This window comes from Salvelinus sp. IW2-2015, linkage group LG6.1 (genome assembly GCF_002910315.2).
Source record: "Salvelinus sp. IW2-2015 linkage group LG6.1, ASM291031v2, whole genome shotgun sequence".
Classification (NCBI taxonomy): domain Eukaryota; kingdom Metazoa; phylum Chordata; class Actinopteri; order Salmoniformes; family Salmonidae; genus Salvelinus; species Salvelinus sp. IW2-2015.
The window spans coordinates 1,261,884-1,268,639 of record NC_036845.1 but is presented as its reverse complement, the minus strand read 5'-3'; the positions used below and the strand labels follow the sequence as shown (position 1 = coordinate 1,268,639).

Here is a 6,756-nt window from a genome sequence, read left to right as displayed (position 1 = left end):
TGTCCAGCTCGGATTTGTTCTTGCAACCGTTCGGTACAGTCCAACGCTCTTAGGCCCATTAGGTTACCTGCCGCATCCATATAAAGTACATGATAATTGAATTGCAAAAGTGCAACCAGCATTAAAATCACTAATTTTGGCAACACAGATAAAAACTCTACCTCTAAGTACTGTATATAGAGAAGTAAAAACTACCACCCAATTTATGTATATAGGAGAGTAAAAACCTTACCACTAAAATACTGTATAATTAGCGAGAGTAAAAACTCTACTCTAACATACTGTAATATAGGAGAGTAAAAAAACTCTACCAAGCTCAACTATAATGTTATAGGAGAGTAAAAACTCTACTCACTAACATATATGTATTAATTAGGAGAGTAAAAACTCTACCACTAAACATGCTGTAATACAGGAGAGTTAAAAATCTTACCCTAACTACTGTATGTAGGAGAGTAAAAACTCTACCACTAACATACTATATAGGAGAGTAAAAATCTACCGACTAAAATACTGTATATAGGAGAGTAAAAACTCTACCACTACATACTGTATATAGAGAGATAAAAACTACCACTAAATACTGCATAGAGAGAAGGAGAGTAAACTCTACCTCTTAACTACTGCCATAAGTGAAGGAGAGTAAAACTCTACCTAACATACTGCAGCACAGTGAAGGAGAGTTAAAAAACTCTACCACTATTATACTGCATACTAGTGAACGAGAGTAAAAACTCTACCTCTAACATTACTGCATACAGTGAAGGAGGAGTAAAAACTCTACCACTTATATACTGCATACAGTGAAGGAGAGTGAAAAACTCTTACCACTATTATACTGCATTACAGTGAAGGAGAGTAAAAACTTCTACCTCTAACATACTGCATACAGTGAAGGAGTAAAAAACTCTACCTCTAACATACTGCACACAGTAAGGAGAGTAAAAAACTCTACACTATTATCGCATACAGTGAAGGAGAGTAAAAACTCGTACCTCTAACATACTGCATACAGTGAAGGAGAGTAAAAACTCTACCACTATTATACTGCATACAGTGAAGGAGAGTAAAAACTCTACCACTATTTAATACTGCATACAAGTGAAGGAGAGTAAAAACTCTACCTCTAACATACTGCACGCAGTGAAGGAGAGTAAAAACTCTACCTCTAACATACTGCATACAGTGAAGGAGAGTAAAACTCTACACTTTATTCTGCATCAGTTAAGGAGAGAAAAAACTCTACACTTTATACTGCAACAGTGAAGGAGAGTAAAAACTCTACCAACTTTATACTGCATACATTGAAGAGAGTAAAAACTTTACCACTATTATACTGCATACAGTGAAGGAGAATAAAAACTCTACCTCTAACATACTGCATACAGTGAAGGAGATTAAAACTCTACCACTATTATACTGCATACAGTTAAGAGAGTATAAAAACTCTACCACTATTATACTGCATTACAGTGAAGGAGAGTAAAAACTCTATCACTATTATTACTGCATACCGTGAAGGAAAGTAAAAACTCTACCTCTAACATTACTGCATACAGTGAGGAGAGTAAAACTCTACCTCTAACATACTGGCACACAGTGAAGGAGAGTAAAAACTCTACCTCTAACATACTGCATACAGTGAAGGAAGTAAAAAACCTACCTCTAACATACTGCATTACAGTGAAGGAGAGTTAAAAACTCTACCACTATTATACTGCATACAGTGAAGGAGAGTAAAACTCTACCACTAGCATACTGTATATAGGAGACGTAAAAAATCTACTATAACATACTGCACACAGTGAAGGAGAGTAAAACTACCTCTAAACTACTGCACACGTGAAGAGGAGTAAAAACTCTACCTCTAACATACTGCACACAGTGAAGGAGAGTAAAAACTCTACCTCTAACATACTGCATACAGTGAAGGAGAGATACAAACTCTACCTCTAACATACTGCATACAGTGAGGGGAAAAAAAGGCCCATCCATGTTCATCCTCTCCTCCCCTTTCATGGCTTCGCCAGTATTGGAAATTCTGTCCAGTTAACTGGTGTAATTAGCTTTTCGCCAAACATACTGTACTACTTTGTATGTAGTTTTTTTTCTCTCTCTCCTCGAGGCAGTTGAGGACCTGAGAGAGAGAGCTCTCTGTACTACAGTAAGCCCCCCCTCCACTACCCCTTTACCACCCCTGCTAACCGCACCACCTTTCCCAGCATCTCGGGTCAGGGTGGGTAGTTAGCACACTACTGTATGACAGTCAGTCAGTGATGAATCATAACTTACAAAACCTAACACTGTGGACTGACATACAGGTAAGCAAGCAAACAGTTCAGATATCCTTTATTGAGATGAGGAGAGAGGGAGTGAGGGGGAAAAGGAGGGGTGGAGAGAGAGACAGAATGAGAGATAGAGAGAGGGAGGGAGAGAGAGAGTGAGGAACAGAGGGAGAGCTGGTGGAAGAGGGAGAGGGAGAGAGGTAGAGTGAAGGAGAGAGAGAGAAAGAGGGAGGGGAGAAGGAGGGTAATGGGTGGAGCTGCAGAGGACAGTCCAGGGTTAATTGCTGATATTATTTTAATGTCAGAACCCTGTTCCAATGTAAGCAGCATGGGAGTACTGGCCATCACTTCAATCATAGCCAGGTCAATGGGCCGTTACTGTTTTTGACATCAGACTTCTCATTAAAACGTGAATCAATTAAAGGGTAAGCAAATACACACATACCTCAACATCTCACATTTACTTCAGACATACCTTATTTAACTGTTTCTCGACTAACACCTTCCAGCACATCTCAAATTATACATGTTTATTTTCTTCTCCTAAAATGGTTTGAATCTAGAATTTTGGCATCCTGGCATCTCCCAGGCTGTCTGTGTTAATGCTACTGTACAGTAAACGCTAAGGTGTGTTTCTCTATATACAATATCATCTACATAGAAGTCATTAACCTGTCAATTGTCCTTTTGACCTTGATCAAACCTCTGTGTTCGTCACATGTTATACAATGCAGGACTGTATTCACATTAGTTGTATAAACATTCCACACAAAAATGGATTCCCAATAACTAGGCCAAGAACAAGTAGTTAGGCATATTCACAATTAGAGTAGTTCATTGGTCCCATTCAGTAGGCCTCGATAATAACAATGACGTCAGTACAGATAAAACGACTGACATCTTCCTTCACCACAAGATCTCTAATCAAAGCTTCCCAAAATGCTGTCGCAGCAGTCGACTGCTGAACCAGAACCGCGGGACATGCTTGTGATGTACACTATAGTGCATTCAGCCATGCCTGTCTGGTTTCACCCATTCTCCAAAGGCCAAGGCAAGGTCAGCAGTTGGCGGGTGGTCCATGGTGAGTTAGAGAGAGAGAGACAGATTGGAGAGAGAGAGATGGGGAGGTGGAGGAGTGAAGAGAGATGATGGAGAGAGGAGAACGATGTGGATGGGAGAGAGCGAGAGATGGGGAGAGAGGCAGAGTCGCTGTTGGAAGTTCACCAGATGGAGGCGCTGCTGAGAAAGACCACCCAAGTGGAGCGTGTGTGAGGTGACCCAGTTAATTTTATCACTGGAGTCATTGTGCTCACATAGGGACTAGGGTCCATTAGGGACGATCAGCGATGTCTCACCATAGACTGGTAATTAGAGTAGGATTCTACCCATAGGACAGGTGCATAGGGACGTAGCGATGTCTCACCCATAGGGACTAGGGTGCCATTAGGACGTAGCGATGTCTCACCCATAGGGGACTAGGGTTACCATTAGGACGTAGCGTATGTCTCACCCATAGGGACCAGGTGCCTAGGGACTAGCGATGTCTCACCCATAGGGACTAGGGTGCCATTAGGGACGTAGAGACTGTCTCACCCATAGAGGACATGACAGAAAAGGGGGATATTATATTTGAGGCTGTAGTTTTCCAGTATGTTTCCAGTGTGTTTTCAGTATGTTTCCAGTGTGTTTTCAGTATGTTTCCAGTGTGTTTTCAGTGCAGGTCATTGAGTAAAGGCATTGAAAATGGTCCGGGGACATTCTGGTGTCGGAGTGTTTTCAAGAGGCAGGAGGTGTAAAGAGATCCATTGTACTGTACGATAACCACTCAGGTTGTGTAGGTGTTGGGTGTGGGGTATTTGTGTATGTTTGTGCCCATTTTGTGCTTGTCTGTGTGTGTGTTTGTGTGTCTGCGTACGCAAATGTGTTTGATTGTGCAAATATGTGTGCGTGCAGGCGTGCGCACGTGAGTGTGTGTATTGTGGTTTACAAAAGGTGGGCTGGTGGGTGGTAATGTGGGTAAAAGACGCAATGCCTCCTTCATACAGCATCCGTTAGAATCTGCTAGCTATTCAGTCACTTACATAACACCCCTGTAGTTCTATCCTATTACCTCCAACAGACACGCCATTTCATACAGACAGTACTGCAGGTCTGTGGCCACAGCTCGCCGGCCAATACTGCGGCATCATGGTATGTATCCCATCATCATTGTAATCTGAAACACGAAACACTATTCAATCAAAACCGTATGAAGGTTTCAGAGGAAAAGTCAAATACTGTAGGCAGGGTTCGAACCAAAAATGGGGCAGGGAGAAATGTGCAGGTTTATAGCTAATCTCATGCTATTCTACACATTTTGCCGTGAGGCTGAGAGAAAATGTTGRTGTTTTAGAGCTATTCTGCTATTCAACACAGAGAACATTTTGCAGTTTTAAAGCAAATTTCCTGTTATTCAAAAAAACATTGCATTGCTTATGACGTGTTCATTTGCTATCTGGGGGGACCACAAACCCCAACCCACCCCCCCCCCCCCAAAAAAAAACATGACTATTATTATTTTGGGGGGCGGAGAGGGGTTGTGGGCCCCCATGCCTTGCGGGGGCTGTGGGGGTGTGTGCTAAATATGCAGTAGTGTTGTTATTTCACACTCTAGCTAAACATTTTCCTGACTGAACAAGGCCCTAGTCTTAGAGACTAGAGGATGGTATCTGGACCAGGCTTTCTTCTATTGATGGCTGTAATACATCAGGTTTGATGACGCTGAGTAAAAAACAACACCTGTTGACCGTGATATGTAGATGTAAGTGTAGTGCAGAGTAGCAGGCACAGAATGGCCACAAATCTAAACCAGTCAAACTAAATCTAAAGATGACCTCAGGTTTTGACACATATCCTAATCAAATATTTTACATGAAGGCTGCAAGAGTTTCAATGACGGGGGGTAGGTGGAGGGGGTTGAGGGGATTCTGGGGTGGGGCGTTTATAAGTAGGAGCAGACTTTACCCTCTTTCTAGTGGTGGTCCTTTCTCTCTCTCACGCTCTCTCTCTTTCTCTAGCTCTCTCTCTCTCTCCTCTTTCCTCCTCCCTCCTTCATGCCTGGGCAGAAGTCTATATGAGGTGCAAAAGACTGATACACACTAAATCACAGGAGGGAATTATTGTCCTGGTAAGTTTCACCTTTTCCTACAAACTTATGGATGGATGATCATGTTATTCAAACGTTTTTTTATTAATGAATGAACAATTAAAATWCCATAGAGTCAAGCYTCTATAGTTAAATAAAGTCATAGGAATAGTACATTTTAAATACAATGAAATACAATGAAATATGGTCCTCATCAGTCTATGTTCTTAAATCTGTGGGGTATGTGAGAAGAGAGGCCGGTGCTGAATGATCAATGATCTACTTCATTCCAAGTCAGTACTAATGTTAATAGTCATGAATTTACTAGTATTGTTCTCCAATTACAAAAAGTTAACGTACTTACTAATGAGTTGTAATCTAATTTCAGAACTTAGTTGTAATGTATTAGGTTGAGGTACAGTACAATGGAACATCAATGCATGAATAGTGGTGAGAAGCATGGTTGTAGTCTGGGTGTTTTAGTAACGCTTTATCAGTAGCCACAAAACTGTCCCAAAAAAATGATAAACAATCTATAAATGATTAGTAAATAATAAATCATTTAACACAGTAGTTGTGCACACCCTTCATAAATGTCATTATAATACAGATGCTCTGTATGCTCCTAATGTACTAGCTACTGCATGCTATGTGTTTCCTCATTCATTTCATTCCCTGAGTTTTGAAATACATTTCATCTGAGCATATTTCTCCTGGTGGTTTTCATAAGGCGCGGGTGCAGATGATGTAAGACATTCGTTAGTCAAAGACGCCCAGTGAGCAGCATACAGTAAGGCTCTGTTCCACCTCTGCACAGCCTCACCACCGACAGGGCAGCAGGACCCTCTAGGTTCTCAGTTCTCAGTCCTGACACCTTTTTCCTACTACAACATTAAGTAACTTGCTAGCCAGGAAGGATGAACCTGGCCTTATCATTTAATCAGCCATTGGAGTTGGCCATCCAGTGAGAGAAATATTTTGTTATTTCAGAGTATCGATGTCTGTGTGTAAAATGCTTTCCAGATATTCCCTTGCTTGCCCAAGCTCTTTACTGTAACTGTACTGTACTAAGCATCAGTGGAGACTGCTGAGGGGAGGACGGCTCACAATAAGTCTGGAACGGAGTAAATGGAATGGCATACAAAAAAAATTGAAATCATGAGTTTGATGTATATTATAACATTCCACCATTTAAAAAACTGGAGGCCTCTTACACTTCAATGTTGTGATCGAAAATCTGGGCGAAATGCATAGCACAGGTTTTACCAGATATTGTTCATCCTGATCAGACAGTTTTTTTTACATGGATAATATATTGGAGATAATATACGGCAATTACTTGAAACA

At 41.2% G+C, this 6,756-nt stretch overlaps 1 long non-coding RNA gene across 1 annotated transcript; it reads left to right on the top strand.

Moving 5' to 3' along the window:
• The first annotated feature begins 1,862 nt into the window (after positions 1 to 1,862).
• Positions 1,863 to 4,814, top strand: LOC139027864 (uncharacterized). Its single transcript, XR_011480000.1, has 2 exons — positions 1,863 to 2,912; positions 4,382 to 4,814. It is a non-coding gene; the product is annotated as an uncharacterized lncRNA (long non-coding RNA).
• The last annotated feature ends 1,942 nt before the right edge of the window (positions 4,815 to 6,756 follow it).